We start from the raw sequence: 22,160 nt of genomic DNA on the forward strand, positions 1-22,160 counted from the left end.
ACATGTGCCAGTTGTGTTGGTTCCCATTATGTATTTTAGAGAAATTGCCCTGCCTACAAGCTCGAATCTGATGTAGCAGTTCTCATATTCAAACTATGCCTTACTCTATGTGAGGCCAGACAAGAAGCACATGGAAGAGGTTTTTCTCTTTCTACCTATTCGAAAACTGTACTTCGCGCTGCTCCCCCCCATCTTCTCAAGAAATCTCAGCATCTCTCCCAGCATCTCTTCCTTCTACCCTGAACCAACCTATCTCTACTACCGCTCTCCCCCAGTCAAATTCCTTTTCCAGTCTCAATCCAGATACTCCAATGTCTACCACTACCCCGGGCCCTACCCCTCCCCTTCTTCTCACTCTACCTGTTGCACCAGATAACCTAAATGTTCCACTCCATCTACCACATCCTCTCCTACCCCCACCTCTTCCTATGCTCCTTGGACATCTGTTCCCTCTTCTCCTCCACATAAGAAAACCTTTGTTTCTCAGCCCTCCTAACCCAACTCCTCTCCAGAAACTCTTGAAGACACCCTAAAGTTCATAAACATGACCCAAGAGAATGATCCACTCCCATTCACCCTCTAATTCCTTTAGTCGCTCTACAGTCAAGTATCTACTGATATCCATCCTCCTCCTCCTCAAGTTCCCCCCTACCCCTCTTCCTCCCACTCAACCAAAAAACACCCCATCCTCTCCTCCATGTGCATCACCAATCCCTCTTCCCCATTATCCTTACCACCCACACTTATATGCTCACTTGACTCCCCTTAAGTTACAACAATGTCCTTCTGTGGATCCTTCCCTTCCTGACACTCTTCCCAATACTTTACCACCATCCCCTGTTCCCTTATTTCGTTCTCAGGATTCATCTCTTACTTCCACAACTATCATTTCTTACTGTATTACCATCTGATTGATTCATAATAACTCTTTAGCAGTTTTCCCATACATTGTTACTCTCCCTTCCTCAGACACATACTGTCCATTTGATCTGATCACACATCTTATCTTGATCATTAATTCATTTCCACCCTTTTTGCCACAATACTTTACCATAGTGCTACATGACCTTTGATGTCTAGCGCATTATTTATTCTAACCATTAACGATTGTACCTCAGCCCTTGCCTTACTGAACCAAAAAAATTTACCTGGGGGCTTTATCCCCAAGCTGCACCCTATCGCTGTGTTTTGTATATGCTGCTGATAACCTTAGATGTTAATTTAGCAGAAAATTTTCAATGAATATGAATGATATAGAAAATTTAGCAGCTTAGATTTTTGCTTCCTTAAAAATATCTTAAACATTTGATAGGTGATGCAAACGGGGTAGGCATCTTTTCAAAAATTATTATGTTCAGTTTGACATTATGATAAACTTGGGCATTGTCCTGGCAGTGTTAACTGGTCTATAATTCAGCCAAAATGCTAACACAAGACTCTTACCAGATTAACTTGGTCTACCCACTCTCTCATGCAGCATCCTACTAGTAAGTGGTAATACACTTCACAGGAAGCTTGTTTTTACCTTACTCCATACCTGATTGACTAAATTGCTGGCTTCTGAACGTGTCCAGATCATGGAAAGGGAAACTGTGACCTATTAACCCTTTTCCACCTTATATGTTGCAAATTTTAATAGTTCACTTTACAGAAATGTTAAATGTAAAAGACCTACAATTATTATTATTATTATTATTATTATTATTATTATTATTATTATATTATTATTATTATTATTATTATTATTATTATTATTATTATTATTATTATTATTATTATTATTATTATTATTATTATTATTATCATTATTATTATTTTTTTTATTTATTTATTATTATTATTTTTTTATTTAGCTTTTTTTAGAATCCTCTGTTGATACACTAAGTTTAACAGAAAAACTTGACAATATATCTAGATAAATGAATTTATATTGTGGTCCGTTAAGGCCCCATACACGCTCTGTTGAATTGCACAAACTGCTAGCACAAACCAGTTTGTGCAGTGCAGTTTGCAAAGTGTCTCAGTTGAACCAAGACTAAGCATCTGCAAACCAGTTTGCACAGGAAGATTACCCAGTTCAGCTGAGCGTGTATGGGGCTCGTAAAAAGAAGGAAGTCACATTGCTGTTCCTCGAAACAAGCCAGTAGCTTTCTTAATCAGGTTAAATTATTTATTTTCAACAAGTTGACAAAATACACAGAAAAGGGCTTTAACTGCCGTCCAAAGAATTAAAAATAGAGGAGCAAAATAACATCCATAATGAACCAGGCCAGGAGCACCTGTCCAGGTGGTAATTGGAGGTCGGGCCATATCAGCATGAGGCAGGATCTTAAATGCCAGAGGTTGGACACAGTACAAATACAAATGTTATTCCAAGTTAAAGAAGAACATTCTAGATCCCAGATAAATTCATATTAAAAAATGACAATGCTGCACAAAAAGCTACCAAGGTTTGTACATACAAAAGAGGCAGATTAGCAGCAATTAATTTCTCTATAATCTATTTCATATATCTATCATCAGGGTATTCGGACATTTTCCTAAGTTCATAAAAAATTGGATAATGAACGGCAGTGCTAGTGCTTCAGAAAATTCTTGTCAGCTTATTTTCCAGAGGTGTGGGTGAAGGAGAGGACGGGAATGACCATGCAACATAAGGACCAGGTATCAGCCTTAAAGTGATCTTGATATTCAAGATTTTATAAGACATTTAAGGAACACTTCCTCAAACATTTCAACCTCTTGGAAACTTCAACAAACATTATCTCTAAGGACACATCTTTGCAATTTGAAATCCTTAATCACTTTTCCTGGGCAGAGATATTGCAGTGTTCAGTAATGTGTGTGACTTTAAGCTGTAAATTTCCCCGAAGCCAATACCACGTGGCATTTTACTTGACAAATCATGGGTGACGTATTGAGGTAGCCACTTTCCTATGCGTTAAAAGTCAGTTAATGTCACCCATGGTAGATGGACCATGCAAATTGGAAGCGCTTTGAGTCAATTACTTATTATGCCGTGGAAGTGCTTGTGTCTGAATCCTCCTACCATTCATGATACACCTTGCTGTAAAAGCTGTCATCCCTAAAAAGTATTAAATAATGCCAAAGATATCTAATATAGTGGTGGTTGATTGAATGTATTATAAAATTGTCAGAACAAATAAGATTGCATTGAAAATACATAAACGAAGACCCAGTGAAGGATCAACTCATTCTCTTAAAAGCTGTTTATTTATTTATTTTTCCATTCATTTATTATTAGATTTACTACCACTGGTTTTCGCTAATGTCACTCTAACTGGAGTTATCTTTTAATATTTTCAGTGGTTGATTTATGAAGTATAGTGGTTTATTTGGATGATTACAATTGGTTTAATGTATATAAAGCAGGTGGATCTTGCTAGATTGTTGCCGAAAGATGTCAGATTTAGAAGAAAGGCATCCAAGAGAAGGCAGACTTAAAAAGTGTCATCGCGCACGAGAGCTGAGGCGTGGTCCTCGATGATAGGGACTCCAGATACGATAATACACGTTGTGGCGACCGGTCTACGAAGGAGTGAAGGTCCCATGAGATCCTGTGCGCAAGGGTTTGGGCTGATTCCGAATGCAAAGCGTAAGGCGTCCGCGATGGCCGCCAGGTGTGAGGAGATTGCGGCACATGCTCTATCTTGGCGATGAAAGAACCACGCCTCAAATTGGAAAGGGGTTGACTTGGTAATGATTGCTGTCTTGTTGTTCTTCAGGAATGATTTAAACCTCATCCAAGAGGACTGATATTGGCAAATAGTTGATGCTCTATATCCGGCGAGGACGTCGTCGACTAGGGAGTCGGGAAGGAGGCACTGTATCGCTAAAGCGAGAAATTCCGTGTGTGGAGACTCAATGATCTCACGAATTCCGAGTCCGGATCTGACATCAGAGCTGGATCTCCAAGGGGGAGGGGACTGGGGCACCACTTGGTAAGTGTTCTGGGCTAAGGCTGGGCCTCCCATTTTGGGGCCACAAGGAGAAATTGGCTTTGGTAACTCTCTAGTCGATGCACTGCCTTCAGCATGATAGCTGTATGAAGAGGAAGGACGAGGTAGATGTGACGTCATTGCCTCCAAATCTCCGCAAATGCGTCGAGGCCTCCCGCCCGTGTCTCAACGAAACAAAAGATGTAGAGGAGGACCTCAGCATTCTCTCTTGTAAAAAAGATAGATTTGGGGTACTCCGAAGCGGCGTATGAGCAAAGAGGGACGGCTTGAGATGCCACTCCACCGACGAAGATGCTTTGCGAAACAAGGCTTCCGCCACTTGTTCGAAGTGCCTGCCAGGTGTGTTGCTGCCGGTGGGCAAGGAGAAGATTCTCTGACACTTTGAGGAGAGCAGAGGAGCGGGAAGTACCCTGACGGTTCATGCAGTGAACTACTGTCGTGTTGTGTGACAGTATTCGAACTGACAGGGAATGAGTGGACGTCTCCCGACAGATGGCGATGAAGACTGTTCGTAACTCCTTTACACTGACATGCCAATGACGTTCCATCGGACCCCAAAGACCGGAACCTTAATGGCCTTAGGAGGATTGGTAACCCCAGCCTGCGTCTGAAGCATCCGTTGTGAGGGTCAAGGAGGATTCCATGGCGAGGAGGAACTTAGACGATGCAGGAGTAGCTACCATGGGCATAACAAGCGCAGTCGTGGAGGTAACTCTACGAGTGTGTCGTGTCTTGCGGAGGCAAATACTCTGCGACCTTTTAATATGAGACGCCGAAGGCGCAGCCTTCCGACGCATGGTTGAGTGGGCTCACAAGGCACTCCCATTATCTCCGGGTCATGGAAAGGGCGAAGACTGCCCTGAAGAGCTTCCTCCAGCATCAGCGACGGTTTTTCAATGCCACCGATCCCTCCTGAGCATTTCACTGGAGATCTAGCAATGTTAGACTGAGGGACAGGGAGAGATAAGATTTCCTTAAATTGAAAAGGAACCCCATCGATTGGCTGATGGCGAATGTACGGTTTACCATATGGTTACAATTTTCGATAGAGTCGCTAATTATTAACCAGTCGTCCAGGTACATCAGCACCTGGACCTTCACTCTGGGCAAGCGCTTCCTCACTGGCTGTAAAAGCTTTGGAGCGACTTTGAGGCCGAAGGTAAAACGCGGAACTGAAATATTGTCGATCCCATAACAAAGGTTGAAATCGTGGGGGTTGGGTACGTGCCAATATGTGTCTTCCAGGTTAACGGACGCTAAGGCACATCCCACTGACAGATCTAAGCGTACCTGAGCCACCAACAAGATCCTGAATTTGAAGGTCTGAATGTCTGTTGAGGCGACTGAGATCCAGGACCAAGCGTGAGTCTGTAGAGTACCAGGTGTGCAAGCTCTATGACGTTCTGATGAAGTGGTTATTGCACTCGAACTCTCAGGGAAGGAGAGGGGAGAGGTCTGCCATGAGGACGGCGGAGGGGAGGAGCCACACCGCCCACCCATGATCATCGCAGCCCTCAATAAGGGACTGAGCGTGTCCACCCGTGAGGCCACGTCGCTGACCACGCTAACAGTCGACTGGGAACGGGATAGTCATTTTCTGTCTGAGAACTCCCAATCTTTCCGCCATGGCTAGGACGCTGGCTTGCTGTTTGTAGATGTGGTGGCTGGATGTCGAGGAGGGGAAACAGCGGTTGTCGAAGGCCCAGTACGATGATCTAACGTGTGTGGCCCTTGGCTGGTCTCTCTAACGTGGCCGGGATTGTGATTTGATTGACACGCAAGAGATGAGGTGGTAGAGAGACCTGCAGAGTGCGTGGTGCTCTGTTTGCAATTGCACAAACTTAAGTATCAGGGCCACAGGGAAGAGGGTGGAAAGGTTCTGCATGCAGCAAAACGGAAGCAAAAAGCAGCATAAACTTGTCGAAAGCTTCTTTCCATAGAGTTAGCCGACGTACGATGGCCTCTTCCATCAGAGAAGCTGCTAATGAAGATGCCAGAGATGTTGTACCGCTTAAGGCATCCCCTGCTAAGCGAATTGTCAAAAGGACATCGAAGGTGGAATGCGTTGAAGACTCCTTTAACAGCGTAGATGATATAAAGGCGTTTAAATGTTTTGAGAGAGAGACTATCTCCAGAGCTCGTGAGCCCACACCCGTGCTGTTGAGTCCTCCCCAGTGGAAGAGGAGGACGATGGAAGAAAGGGGGGGGGGGTGGAAACAGCCATCAGTTTTCAAGCCAAATAATCTGAACGTGATCATGGTTCGCATCTCTGAACAGCCCACAGCCGGTGATCTCATTCGGAATCGGGAAAAAAGAACTGAATCGGACGGACGGCAAGACAAAGTTCAAACACACCAACAATTTTTGCGGATGTAAGTTTGACGAAAACAGCCTCTCTCTCACAGCCTTGATCTTCAATTAACTCTGCATTACCTCTAAAATACTTTAAAAATATTAGAAACCATTCTACAGTGATGAAGAGTGACTGCTGAGGGGCTATATTCATTACAACCATTAGTGAGGGAAACATGTATTTTTCTTTAAGAGAGTCATCTCATAATATAATTTTCTGTTGGGCACTTTGGCGGCGCTTAGTGCACTGGCTCTAAATAGCACTGAGAGAAAACCGATGTACAATGTAAATGAGGTAAAATGACTTTCACAAGGTCTTGATAAAGTCCTTAGGTAAACATACGATTTTATATATACTTATGTCTATTTGAAATGCGCAATTAATTACCGCAGATATTGATGCAGCAAAAGATATTTTATTTTTATTAACAAACTTCTTGTGTGCACAAGTTACAAGACTGTTCAGTTAGTTTTAAAGTGATGTAACCACCGCATATAGATATTAATTTACTTATTTTATTTTCCAGGGATGGTATTATTACATGGCAAATCAAAAGCTGTCTAAAATCTGGAATTGTCAGTCAGTATGCCCAGTCTAACAGAATCTACAGTTCTTTAACGTCTAAATTGCTTTAATGTTCACTATGTGTTTAGTTGCTCTTACATTTTCAGAAAGTTTACTACAGCTTAAGTACTGATTGTTTTCTTAAGGAAACAGACAAATTACTACAAATGCTTAGCTGAAAATATGCTCCCATAATCCAGTCATCCAGATATCAGAAGTTATTGCAACCATCTAGTATATATATGTATATACATTTATATATATATATATTTTATATATAAATATATAAATATATATATAGATATATATATATATAAATATATATACATATATATACTAGATGGTTGCAATAACTTCTGATATCTGGATGACTGGATTATGGGAGCATATTTTCAGCTAAGCATTTGTAGTAATTTGTCTGTTTCCTTAAGAAAACAATCAGTACTTAAGCTGTAGTAAACTTTCTGAAAATGTAAGAGCAACTAAACACATAGTGAACATTAAAGCAATTTAGACGTTAAAGAACTGTAGATTCTGTTAGACTGGGGCATACTGACTGACAATTCCAGATTTTAGACAGCTTTTGATTTGCCATGTAATAATACCATCCCTGGAAAATAAAATAAGTAAATTAATATCTATATGCGGTGGTTACATCACTTTAAAACTAACTGAACAGTCTTGTAACTTGTGCACACAAGAAGTTTGTTAATAAAAATAAAATATCTTTTGCTGCATCAATATCTGCGGTAATTAATTGCGCATTTCAAATAGACATAAGTATATATAAAATCGTATGTTTACCTAAGGACTTTATCAAGACCTTGTGAAAGTCATTTTACCTCATTTACATTGTACATCGGTTTTCTCTCAGTGCTATTTAGAGCCAGTGCACTAAGCGCCGCCAAAGTGCCCAACAGAAAATTATATTATGAGATGACTCTCTTAAAAGAAAAATACATGTTTCCCTCACTAATGGTTGTAATGAATATAGCCCCTCAGCAGTCACTCTTCATCACTGTAGAATGGTTTCTAATATTTTTAAAAGTATTTTAGAGGTAATGCAGAGTTAATTGAAGATCAAGGCTGTGAGAGAGAGGCTGTTTTCGTCAAACTTACATCCGCAAAAATTGTTGGTGTGTTTGAACTTTGTCTTGCCGTCCGTCCGATTCAGTTCTTTTTTCCCGATTCCGAATGAGATCACCGGCTGTGGGCTGTTCAGAGATGCGAACCATGATCACGTTCAGATTATTTGGCTTGAAAACTGATGGCTGTTTCCACCCCCCCCCCCTTTCTTCCATCGTCCTCCTCTTCCACTGGGGAGGACTCAACAGCACGGGTGTGGGCTCACGAGCTCTGGAGATAGTCTCTCTCTCAAAACATTTAAACGCCTTTATATCATCTACGCTGTTAAAGGAGTCTTCAATGCATTCCACCTTCGATGTCCTTTTGACAATTCGCTTAGCAGGGGATGCCTTAAGCGGTACAACATCTCTGGCATCTTCATTAGCAGCTTCTCTGATGGAAGAGGCCATCGTACGTCGGCTAACTCTATGGAAAGAAGCTTTCGACAAGTTTATGCTGCTTTTTGCTTCCGTTTTGCTGCATGCAGAACCTTTCCACCCTCTTCCCTGTGGCCCTGATACTTAAGTTTGTGCAATTGCAAACAGAGTACCACGCACTCTGCAGGTCTCTCTACCACCTCATCGCTTGCGTGTCAATCAAATCACAATCCCGGCCACGTTAGAGAGACCAGCCAAGGGCCACACACGTTAGATCATCGTACTGGGCCTTCGACAACCGCTGTTTCCCCTCCTCGACATCCAGCCACCACATCTACAAACAGCAAGCCAGCGTCCTAGCCATGGCGGAAAGATTGGGAGTTCTCAGACAGAAAATGACTATCCCGTTCCCAGTCGACTGTTAGCGTGGTCAGCGACGTGGCCTCACGGGTGGACACACTCAGTCCCTTATTGAGGGCTGCGATGATCATGGGTGGGCGGTGTGGCTCCTCCCCTCCGCCGTCCTCATGGCAGACCTCTCCCCTCTCCTTCCCTGAGAGTTCGAGTGCAATAACCACTTCATCAGAACGTCATAGAGCTTGCACACCTGGTACTCTACAGACTCACGCTTGGTCCTGGATCTCAGTCGCCTCAACAGACATTCAGACCTTCAAATTCAGGATCTTGTTGGTGGCTCAGGTACGCTTAGATCTGTCAGTGGGATGTGCCTTAGCGTCCGTTAACCTGGAAGACACATATTGGCACGTACCCAACCCCCACGATTTCAACCTTTGTTATGGGATCGACAATATTTCAGTTCCGCGTTTTACCTTCGGCCTCAAAGTCGCTCCAAAGCTTTTACAGCCAGTGAGGAAGCGCTTGCCCAGAGTGAAGGTCCAGGTGCTGATGTACCTGGACGACTGGTTAATAATTAGCGACTCTATCGAAAATTGTAACCATATGGTAAACCGTACATTCGCCATCAGCCAATCGATGGGGTTCCTTTTCAATTTAAGGAAATCTTATCTCTCCCTGTCCCTCAGTCTAACATTGCTAGATCTCCAGTGAAATGCTCAGGAGGGATCGGTGGCATTGAAAAACCGTCGCTGATGCTGGAGGAAGCTCTTCAGGGCGGTCTTCGCCCTTTCCATGACCCGGAGATAATGGGAGTGCCTTGTGAGCCCACTCAACCATGCGTCGGAAGGCTGCGCCTTCGGCGTCTCATATTAAAAGGTCGCAGAGTATTTGCCTCCGCAAGACACGACACACTCGTAGAGTTACCTCCACGACTGCGCTTGTTATGCCCATGGTAGCTACTCCTGCATCGTCTAAGTTCCTCCTCGCCATGGAATCCTCCTTGACCCTCACAACAGATGCTTCAGACGCAGGCTGGGGTTACCAATCCTCCTAAGGCCATTAAGGTTCCGGTCTTTGGGGTCCGATGGAACGTCATTGGCATGTCAGTGTAAAGGAGTTACGAACAGTCTTCATCGCCATCTGTCGGGAGACGTCCACTCATTCCCTGTCAGTTCGAATACTGTCACACAACACGACAGTAGTTCACTGCATGAACCGTCAGGGTACTTCCCGCTCCTCTGCTCTCCTCAAAGTGTCAGAGAATCTTCTCCTTGCCCACCGGCAGCAACACACCTGGCAGGCACTTCGAACAAGTGGCGGAAGCCTTGTTTCGCAAAGCATCTCGTGGGTGGAGTGGCATCTCAAGCCGTCCCTCTTTGCTCATACGCCGCTTCAGAGTACCCCAAATCTATCTTTTTTACAAGAGAGAATGCTGAGGTCCTCCTCTACATCTTTTGTTTCGTTGAGACACGGGCGGGAGGCCTCGACGCATTTGCGGAGATTTGGAGGCAATGACGTCACATCTACCTCGTCCTTCCTCTTCATACAGCTATCATGCTGAAGGCAGTGCATCGACTAGAGAGTTACCAAAGCCAATTTCTCCTTGTGGCCCCAAAATGGGAGGCCCAGCCTTAGCCCAGAACACTTACCAAGTGGTGCCCCAGTCCCCTCCCCCTTGGAGATCCAGCTCTGATGTCAGATCCGGACTCGGAATTCGTGAGATCATTGAGTCTCCACACACGGAATTTCTCGCTTTAGCGATACAGTGCCTCCTTCCCGACTCCCTAGTCGACGACGTCCTCGCCGGATATAGAGCATCAACTATTTGCCAATATCAGTCCTCTTGGATGAGGTTTAAATCATTCCTGAAGAACAAAAGACAGCAATCATTACCAAGTCAACCCCTTTCCAATTTGAGGCGTGGTTCTTTCATCGCCAAGATAGAGCATGTGCCGCAATCTCCTCACACCTGGCGGCCATCGCGGACGCCCTACGCTTTGCATTCGGAATCAGCCCAAACCCTTGCGCACAGGATCTCATGGGACCTTCACTCCTTCGTAGACCGGTCGCCACAACGTGTATTATCGTATCTGGAGTCCCTATCATCGAGGACCACGCCTCAGCTCTCGTGCGCGATGACACTTTTTAAGTCTGCCTTCTCTTGGATGCCTTTCTTCTAAATCTGACATCTTTCGGCAACAATCTAGCAAGATCCACCTGCTTTATATACATTAAACCAATTGTAATCATCCAAATAAACCACTATACTTCATAAATCAACCACTGAAAATATTAAAAGATAACTCCAGTTAGAGTGACATTAGCGAAAACCAGTGGTAGTAAATCTAATAATAAATGAATGGAAAAATAAATAAATAAACAGCTTTTAGGAGAATGAGTTGATCCTTCACTGGGTCTTCGTTTATGTATTTTCAATGCAATCTTATTTGTTCTGACAATTTTATAATACATTCAATCAACCACCACTATATTAGATATCTTTGGCATTATTTAATACTTTTTAGGGATGACAGCTTTTACAGCAAGGTGTACCATGAATGGTAGGAGGATTCAGACACAAGCACTTCCACGGCATAATAAGTAATTGACTCAAAGCGCTTCCAATTTGCATGGTCCATCTACCATGGGTGACATTAACTGACTTTTAACGCATAGGAAAGTGGCTACCTCAATACGTCACCCATGATTTGTCAAGTAAAATGCCACGTGGTATTGGCTTCGGGGAAATTTACAGCTTAAAGTCACACACATTACTGAACACTGCAATATCTCTGCCCAGGAAAAGTGATTAAGGATTTCAAATTGCAAAGATGTGTCCTTAGAGATAATGTTTGTTGAAGTTTCCAAGAGGTTGAAATGTTTGAGGAAGTGTTCCTTAAATGTCTTATAAAATCTTGAATATCAAGATCACTTTAAGGCTGATACCTGGTCCTTATGTTGCATGGTCATTCCCGTCCTCTCCTTCACCCACACCTCTGGAAAATAAGCTGACAAGAATTTTCTGAAGCACTAGCACTGCCGTTCATTATCCAATTTTTTATGAACTTAGGAAAATGTCCGAATACCCTGATGATAGATATATGAAATAGATTATAGAGAAATTAATTGCGGCTAATCTGCCTCTTTTGTATGTACACACCTTGGTAGCTTTTTGTGCAGCATTGTCATTTTTAATATGAATTTATCTGGGATCTAGAATGTTCTTCTTTAACTTGGAATAACATTTGTATCTGTACTGTGTCCAACCTCTGGCATTTAAGATCCTGCCTCATGCTGATATGGCCCGACCTCCAATTACCACCTGGACAGGTGCTCCTGGCCTGGTTCATTATGGATGTTATTTTGCTCCTCTATTTTTAATTCTTTGGACGGCAGTTAAAGCCCTTTTCTGTGTATTTTGTCAACTTGTTGAAAATAAATAATTTAACCTGATTAAGAAAGCTACTGGCTTGTTTCGAGGAACAGCAATGTGACTTCCTTCTTTTTACGAGCCCCATACACGCTCAGCTGAACTGGGTAATCTTCCTGTGCAAACTGGTTTGCAGATGCTTAGTCTTGGTTCAACTGAGACACTTTGCAAACTGCACTGCACAAACTGGTTTGTGCTAGCAGTTTGTGCAATTCAACAGAGCGTGTATGGGGCCTTAACGGACCACAATATAAATTCATTTATCTAGATATATTGTCAAGTTTTTCTGTTAAACTTAGTGTATCAACAGAGGATTCTAAAAAAAGCTAAATAAAAAAATAATAATAATAAATAAATAAAAAAAATAATAATAATAATAATAATAATAATAATAATAATAATAATAATAATAATAATAATAATAATAATAATAATAATAATAATAATAATAATAAATAATAATAATAATAATAAAATAATATAATAGTAATAATAATTGTAGGTCTTTTACATTCAACATTTCTGTAAAGTGAACTATTAAAATTTGCAACATATAAGGTGGAAAAAGGGTTAATAGGTCACAGTTTCCCTTTCCATGATCTGGACACGTTCAGAAGCCAGCAATTTAGTCAATCAGGTATGGAGTAAGGTAAAAACAAGCTTCCTGTGAAGTGTATTACCACTTACTAGTAGGATGCTGCTTGAGAGAGTGGGTAGACCAAGTTAATCTGGTAAGAGTCTTGTGTTAGCATTTTGGCTGAATTATTGACCAGTTAACACTGCCAGGACAATGCCCAAGTTTATCATAATGTCAAACTGAACATAATAATTTTTGAAAAGATGCCTACCCCGTTTGCATCACCTATCAAATGTTTAAGATATTTTTAAGGAAGCAAAAATCTAAGCTGCTAAATTTTCTATATCATTCATATTTATTGAAAATTTTCTGCTAAATTAACATCTAAGGTTATCAGCAGCATATACAAAACACGGCGATAGGGTGCAGCTTGGGGATAAAGCCCCCAGGTAAATTTTTTTGGTTCAGTAAGGCAAGGGCTGAGGTACAATCGTTAATGGTTAGAATAAATAATGCGCTAGACATCAAAGGTCATGTAGCACTATGGTAAAGTATTGTGGCAAAAAAGGGTGGAAATGAATTAATGATCAAGATAAGATGTGTGATCAGATCAATGGACAGTATGTGTCTGAGGAAGGGAGAGTAACAATGTATGGGAAAACTGCTAAAGAGTTATTATGAATCAATCAGATGGTAATACAGTAAGAAATGATAGTTGTGGAAGTAAGAGATGAATCCTGAGAACGAAATAAGGGAACAGGGGATGGTGGTAAAGTATTGGGAAGAGTGTCAGGAAGGGAAGGATCCACAGAAGGACATTGTTGTAACTTAAGGGAGTCAAGTGAGCATATAAGTGTGGGTGGTAAGGATAATGGGGAAGAGGGATTGGTGATGCAAATGGAGGAGAGGATGGGTGTTTTTTGGGAGAGTGGGAGGAAGATAGGTAGGGGGAACTTGAGGAGGAGGAGGATGGATATCAGTAGATACTTTGACTGTAGAGCGACTAAAGGAATTAGAGGGTGAATGGGAGTGGATCATTCTCTTGGGTCATGTTTATGAACTTTAGGGTGTCTTCAAGAGTTTCTGGAGAGGAGTTGGGTTAGGAGGGCTGAGAAACAAAGGTTTTCTTATGTGGAGGAGAAGAGGGAACAGATGTCCAAGGAGCATAGGAAGAGGTGGGGGTAGGAGAGGATGTGGTAGATGGAGTGGAACATTTAGGTTATCTGGTGCAACAGGTAGAGTGAGAAGAAGGGGAGGGGTAGGGCCCGGGGTAGTGGTAGACATTGGAGTATCTGGATTGAGACTGGAAAAGGAATTTGACTGGGGGAGAGCGGTAGTAGAGATAGGTTGGTTCAGGGTAGAAGGAAGAGATGCTGGGAGAGATGCTGAGATTTCTTGAGAAGATGGGGGGGAGCAGCGCGAAGTACAGTTTTCGAATAGGTAGAAAGAGAAAAACCTCTTCCATGTGCTTCTTGTCTGGCCTCACATAGAGTAAGGCATAGTTTGAATATGAGAACTGCTACATCAGATTCGAGCTTGTAGGCAGGGCAATTTCTCTAAAATACATAATGGGAACCAACACAACTGGCACATGTGTATGATTAGGCAGAGTAGTGGGCATTTTGCCTACTTGTTTTTGGAGACATTGTTGGAAAAGAAGGGTATTGGGCTGTAGGGGGAATCACAGGGAATTGATCCCACTTGGCTGGGCCAAAAAGTGTACTCAAAAGGTTTGCAGAGGTGGAAGCAGTAGAAGGACAAGGGCAGGAGGAAGATGGGGTGATATGGAGAGAGGTAGTACTATTGGGAGGACAATAAAGATGAAGAGTAGTAATAAGGGGGGTGGGGGTAGACAATGAAGAAGACAATGAAGAAGACTGTGCAGCAGAAGATGGAGTAGAAGACGTTGAGGGAGGTGTGTATTCTATAGGTTGAGTAATGACCTGGGTGGAAGATTCAGAATGGATAGAGTTGACAGCAAACATCGAGGCAATAGTATTGGTATCAGTAAAAGTGCCTAAACTGTAAAAAGACCATAAAGATGTCACAACTAAATTAGGAGTATTAATAAATAATAACATATCAAAAACTTTATTCATAATTTTTTAACTTGTATTTGAAAGTGTCTCTTTTTGTACATAATAAACAATCAAATTAAGTAATAAGTATTTTTTACCAGTTATAATGGTAGAAGTGACATTACATTTGTCGTCATATGATGTAGATGAATGACAGCTTTAGGGGTAACAGCCTTGCAGGACTCAAATTGAAAATCCTGTGTGATTCCTAGCCTGTCTAAGAACTGATGGTGGTAATTTTAATTTACTATAAGTGATCTCTGCTTTACTACTCTGCTCTCTACTGCTAATTTTGCAGACAAAACCAAAGAACCTTTGTTCCCTCAAAAGTTACTAATACTTACCACTTTGTTGGCTCAGGTATATATCAAGCGGTAACTCATGGTACCAAAGCCTTACTTGCTCTGTTTTAGGGCTAAGGGAAATTGCACAACCAAGTGTGCTGAAGATGTTCTTGATTAAAGAAACATTTCTCTCATCAGAGGTAAATGAAGTGGCCACTTTACAAGGCAGAGAAGATACTTTGCTTTGTATTTTTTCAGCTGGATTACTTAGTCTTCCTTTTGACAACTTCTCAAGAGATTCAGTAAAGCCTGGGGAGGACAAGATTCCTTTATTCAGTACTCGATGAGAAGTAAGGAAATGTATTATCAACCTCTGCTTCACAGACTGGTAACTTGACACAGAGGACGAGACATATCAAAATGATCTAATACAAGGTAACACTTCATTGTAACAGTCACATTTTGATTACAATCCACTTCATGCAAAGGGACTGTAACAATGCAGCTTGGTGTGAAAGAGTGACTATCAAGTCTGACTAATTCATAATGCCTGCCACTGTGTGTTGGAACAGAGATACACAGTGTCCACCATTTACCCTCTAATTCAAATCCCATTTTCTTGTTTGTAAATTCAATCAAAGCACTGTAAGATACCACCTGCCCTGTAGTTTGTTGCTCAACTCTAACACTTGCTGAAAACATACATTCTTTTGAATCAGTTAAAAGGAATGATAATATATTCAACTGTTTTATGTACAGATTTAGACTGTGAATATGTTTGCATTCCACTTCCATTGTCTCAGAACATTTCTTGATCCCCATCATAGTTTCCTTGATAGTTGATGGGGCACTGTCATTTTTGGATTTAGTATCACTTTTTACCTCTTCTCCTTTGCTCTTGGAAATCAATGAAGTCCAAGTGACATTATATTTTCGCCCATCGCATGCTGCCAACTCCACGGTGTCCTTATCCCTTTCCATAATTCTAATGATGCCCACATATGGTAGTTTATGATGTCTAAACTCTGGAAACTGTCTTGAATCAAGAGAGAGATGGCATATCCAAGAACTGAATCCATCACAGAGAACAAGTGCATCATTATGGGCACAGCAACTCAGCACCATATATGGGAGGGATTTGGTAAACCATGAAACTTCTGATGAGTCACTTGCCTGACCAGTGTAGACAGTTCCACTTTTGCCAACTACAACAAGCAGCACAGTATCACCAGCTAAAAAGAAAAAAATATATATATATATAGGAATATATGATACATGTATGTATATAAACATATATTTGTACATACATATATATAAATAACTAAATAACTAAATAAATATATGTGTGTGTGTGTGTGTGTGTGTGTGTGTGTGTGTGTGTGTGTGTGTGTGTGTGTGTGTGTGTGTGTGTGTGTGTGTGTGATATATGTGTGTGTGTATATGTGTGTGTGTATATGTGTGTGTGTATATGTGTGTGTGTATATGTGTGTGTGTATATGTGTGTGTGTATATGTGTGTGTGTGTGTATATGTGTGTGTGTGTGTTATGGGTGTGTGTGTGTATATGGGTGTGTGTGTGTATATGGGTGTGTGTGTGTATATGGGTGTGTGTGTGTATATGTGTGTTTTGTGTGTGTGTGTGTGTGTGTGTGTGTGTGTGTGTGTGTGTGTGTGTGTGTGTGTGTGTGTGTAAATGTGTAAATGTGTGTGTATGTATATATATATATAATATATATATATATATATATATATATATATATATATATATATATATATATATATAATGTATATGTACATGTACATGTACATGTACATGTACATGTACATGTATATGTATATGTATATGTATATGCATATGCATATGCATATGCATATGCATATGCATATGCATATGCATATACCTATACATATACACATATACAGTATATACATATACAGTATCTTCTTCTTTTAACGGTAGGTTCATGTCTGAGCCGCCGTGGTCACAGCATGATACTTAATTGTAGTTTTCATGTTGTGATGCTCTTGGAGTGAGTACGTGGTAGGGTCCCCAGTTCCTTTCCACGGAGAGTGCCGGTGTTACCTTTTTTTTTTTTTCTTTTTTTTTAGGTAATCATTCTCTCTATTTTATCCGGGCTTAGGACCAGCACTGACTTGGGCTGGCTTTGGCCACCCAGTGGCTTGGTAGGCATTCGAGGTGAAGTTCCTTGCCCAAGGGAACAACACGCCGGCCGGTGACTCGAACCCTTGAACTCAGATTGCCGTCGTGACAGTCCGACGCTCTAACCATTCGGCCACCGCGGCCTTATATAAAGTATATACATATACATATATACACACATATACATATACATATACATATGCATATACACACACACACATATATCTATATATCTATACATATCTATATATCTATATCTATATATATATATGTGTGTGTGTGTATGTGTGCGTGTGCGTGTGCGTGTGCGTGTGCGTGTGCGTGTGTATAAAATACGAAAGCTAAAAAGCTTTAATATTCACTCATTATACATTATCAAATTTCCCCACACAACAAATTTTTCCTTTAATAATAATAATAACCGTTTTCCATTAACCTCCAGTCATTTTTATAGTAAACCCTATATAATAATGAATTATCCCTACATATGTATGTAATATAATTACTGTACAATGTTTATGCAAAAAGTTCTCGAAACTCTGGTCTACTTGCACAATATCAATTGCAACTAGATGATAATTCAATTTTTGATCAGAATTTTACAAAAATGGTTAGAAATATCATAAATTATTATGACTCTTTTTGAGAACCAAAGATAAGTTACTTGGTAATTATCATAACTCATTGTACCATTATTTTTCCTGATATTTTTTTAAATTCCATATATCCTTAAAATCTGGAAAAGAGACTATAGTATTATGGGACACATATATTTTCCTTAACTTGTAAAGGAAGATTAATACTGTTAAATGTAATTTAAATAAATTATAAATAATGGTTAATGGTTAATGGTTAAAAGCAAGATAAATGTGCTAGACATCTAAGGTCATGTAGCACTATAGTTAATGTTAGGGAAGGGTGATTGAGTTAGTGATTAGTTGTCTAAGCTGGGCAAAGGAATTGGTGAGTGAAAGGGTTAGGGTCGGGTATGGTAAGGAGTTAGATTAGATGAAGAATATGTATGCGTTTGAGGAAAGAGAATAGGTTGTTGAAGCAAAAAGTGTGGGATTCTGTAAGGATGTCTGATAGGTTGGGAGGTTGGTGAAGGGGGGATAGGTGGGGGGAAAGCAGAGGTATGAGTTGTTTCAAAACGTGGGCACGGCAGTAGGATGTGTGGGATTGGAGTGTCTGGTGGTGTGTATTGACTTTATGAAAGTTAATGAGTTACATAAGGGATTCACGTGCATAAGGAGGGAGTGGAAGGGATAGAGGGGATGGTGGGAGGGTTAATGTGGGCGGGGTTGGGGTCGGGGGGGATGGGCTGTGTTGGGAGGGGGTAGGAGGATAGGGTGTAGGGGGGATATCATTAGGAGGAGGATGGATAACAGCAGTTACTTGGAGTGTGGAAGGAGCAGGAGTTGTAAGATTTGGAGGTTGAGTGTCAGTTTTCATTAGGTAATCTTGAATATTTTCAATGGTTTCTTCTTCTGAATTGGTTCGGGAGTTCTGGGAGATAAAGGATTTCTTGTGAGGGGGGGAAGAGAGGACTGGTGTCTCAAGCATAGGAGCAAAGGAAGGTGGAGGTGATTGTGTGGTAGGGGAAGAGGGGGTGGAACGTTTGTTCTGTCTGTAACGGTAGTGCGAGGAGGGAGAGGGGAAGGTGTTGGGATTGTAGTGGTGATTGAAGTATCTGTAGTAGAGATTGGAGTGTCTGGATTTAGGATGGCAAAAGAGTTTGACTGGGGAAGGTAGGAGGTAGAAGAGGGGGGGTTAGATGTAGGGGGGGGGGTAGGAGAATTGGTAGAATGAGCAGTATTACTGGAGTAAGGAGTAAGGGAGAAACCACGTCGACGTGCTTCTTGTCTGGCTTCACGTAGTGTGAGTCCAAGTTTGAATCTGAGAGTTGCTACCTCAGACTCAAATTTATAGGTGGGACAACCCCTATAAAATACATTATGGGGGCCGCCACAGTTGGCACATGTGCGTGATTGTGCAGGGCAGTTAGATCGGGTATGGCCAGGTTGGGCACATAGTGGGCATCTGGCTGTGGAACGGCAATGTTTGGCTGGGTGTCCTAGACGCCAACAATTTTGGCACTGACGTGGAGGGGTTGGTATGGACGAACAGGGAGGGATTCTCCTCCTATGTAGACGTTAAAGGGAAGGTCATGCCTACGGAAGGTAATTTTGGCTATGTTAGTGGGTTTCTTTCGATGACCTCTGGGGGGAATGGAGTAGCATTGTACTGATGTTGCATCATAGTCTGTGAGACAGGCAAGTAGATCTTCTCCACAATCTGACCACTCTTTGTCATAGATTGGGCAATTTGCTGGGGAGATTGAAACAGTTCTGGTGCAAGTATTGAGAGTTGGATGGGGTTCTGCAAGGATGGGGTTACCATATAGGTCTGTTAGTTTTGTTAATGCTATAGCTTGGTTTTCGGATGTTACTGTGACAAGACGGGAGCGGTCGGGTCGGCTACGGAAAGAGACTTTAACAACTTGTTTTTGGAGACATTGTTGGAAGAGAAGGGTGTTGTCAGAGTAGGGAGCTGTGGGAGGGATCACGAAAAATCGGTCCCATTTGGCTACGCTGAAGAGGGTATTCAAAATTGTTGTAGAGATAGGGGTAGTCGAAGGGCGGGGGCGTGACGAAGATGGAGTAGTGTTAAGGGAGGTAGTGTTATGGGGGGGTGGGCAATAAGGCTGTAAGGTATTAATAAGGGAGGATGGGGTGGTTGATGTTGGAGGTTGTGGGGGTAGAGGTGTTGAAGTTGAGATTGCTGGGAGAGTGGAAATGTTCCGTAAGGGTTGATTGTTGGCTACTGTACTAGTAGGTATTGATGAGGGGGTAGTTATTGCAGTGTTCGGAGCCGTGGTCAAAGGAGAGCCTGGGGTCAGGGAATCTGGTGGGTTTACATCGTTGGGGCTATTTGATAAAGGGGCAAGCCTCATTGCCCCTAATAGTGGGGAAAAGTTTTCATTACTGGCCATGGTAGGCCTGGATTATGTTGGGGATAAAAACAGTCCACCCCTCAGGGTCCCCTTGAGGGGTAAGGGCTAGATAACTAAATCAGGGGAATACCGTGCCCATGGCTCCCTCAGGCCGTTCAGGACTGGCACAAAGTCACCCTTTCATCCTTTCAGCACGGCTCTCACACCCTAGGAGGTGGATAGCAGAAGGGTTTGGTGAAGGGACAGAAACGAAAAGTGGGAAGGAAAATAAAGACCATGCAAAATTAGTTGAGTCGAGGGCTGAGTCCCAAGGTTGGGGAGTTCCCCATCATTGGGTCCCAGTCTCCGCCTCCTAAGCCCCCCCACGACAACAACGGGCAAGGGATTGGGGGGGAAATTATAAATAAGTAGAGAAAAAGCAATTTCATACAATAAATATGAATTTAATATGCAGAAACCTTCATATTTAATTTGTTCTCTTTTCAATATCCCAAACATGGGATACTGTTACTTGGCTTGTATAACTATACTTTATACTGGATGTACCAAGATACCATATCCAAGAGCTTGTCAACAAGTTTCCATTCTGTACAAAGTATTTATGAAAAAATACATGCAATCTTAACAATCAATCATGAATAATTTCTAAAAATTATCCAGTAGTTACCAATGCAAAATACATTTCTTTAAATATCTTAATCTATTGGCAACAGGCACATGTACTGTCCACTATGTTTAGTCTACACTGCACACCAATGGCAAGTGATTAGCTACAAATAATTAGTAGGCCTTATGTGACCTCACCTGATATCCCTCTTCCTTGTTTTTTTTTTATTTCTTTTTTGAATACTATTAACCCGTTGGATCTGGGCATTAGGCTTATTTGAGTGGTGACTCACTTGGGTGTGTGGCTTTTAGGTCCAGTCCACAGGAACACTCATGTGGAGTATCAAGACACCTTGCCTCCCCTTCATAAGTGCTTTTTGCTTTTTTGGCATTTTCTAACTTCAATATATATTTGATGTTTGTTATGAAGTATTAAGATGGTAATAGACTGATTTAATTGAGTAGACTCCATATTATCTCTCTAGGCAGTTTACATTTCTGTACATTAACAATCACAAGAAGTGACATTATGTTAGTTGTCATTTTTTCATATTTTGCATTATTCAATTTTCTGTAATATACCCTGTGCTCCTGGTCACAGGGGGCAGGAAAAGAGTCAGTATCCATAATGGTTTCCATCCTATTAAGAAGAACAAACTGGTGACATTGTTTTTCAGATCAGAAAGATTTGCCATTTCGTATATTTTCATTCACCAGTTGATAGACTACAATATTCTTTAGCTATAATTAATGATGGTACTTCTGAAATAAACATAAAGGAAGCAATAAGTAGGTCATATATTCTAACATACCAGTATGTGTAAGACATACCCTTTAGAGTACCACACCATACTGGTGGCTCTGCAATATGGCACAAGGAGAAAACCACACCAGGTTCCCTTGCTTTGACACCGACAATGAGTCCTGTATCACACATAACCAAAGCATGTTTAGGTCCTCTCTGTGCACTGGTGCTGTTATCACTGGTACCAAATACTGCTTTCTCCACTTTATCATTTAATCTGACAGGGTATAGCTTCCCACATGTCTGAAAGATGACAAAAAGAATTATTACTGCTGTTTTACTCAGATAAAATAGTTTTAACAAAAAAACTTCATAAATTGTTCTTTGAGTATATATATATATATATATATATATATATATATATATATATATATATATATATATATATATATATATATATACCTTTTTTGTCTTTCTTTTTTTAATCCAGAATTATCTGAATGTACGATAAATGTTGCAAAAAAGCAAATGTTTCTCTTGTAAGTATTACATATCTGAAAAACAAAGAGTA

The 22,160-nt window shown here is 41.3% G+C and overlaps 1 pseudogene; it reads right to left on the minus strand.

Annotated features, from left to right (window-relative positions):
* Window positions 1-14,838: 14,838 nt before the first annotated feature.
* LOC119574249 overlaps window positions 14,839-22,160 on the minus strand; it is a 9,891-nt pseudogene continuing 2,569 nt past the window's right edge.

The sequence above is a fragment of the Penaeus monodon genome, chromosome 6 (genome assembly GCF_015228065.2).
Source record: "Penaeus monodon isolate SGIC_2016 chromosome 6, NSTDA_Pmon_1, whole genome shotgun sequence".
Classification (NCBI taxonomy): domain Eukaryota; kingdom Metazoa; phylum Arthropoda; class Malacostraca; order Decapoda; family Penaeidae; genus Penaeus; species Penaeus monodon.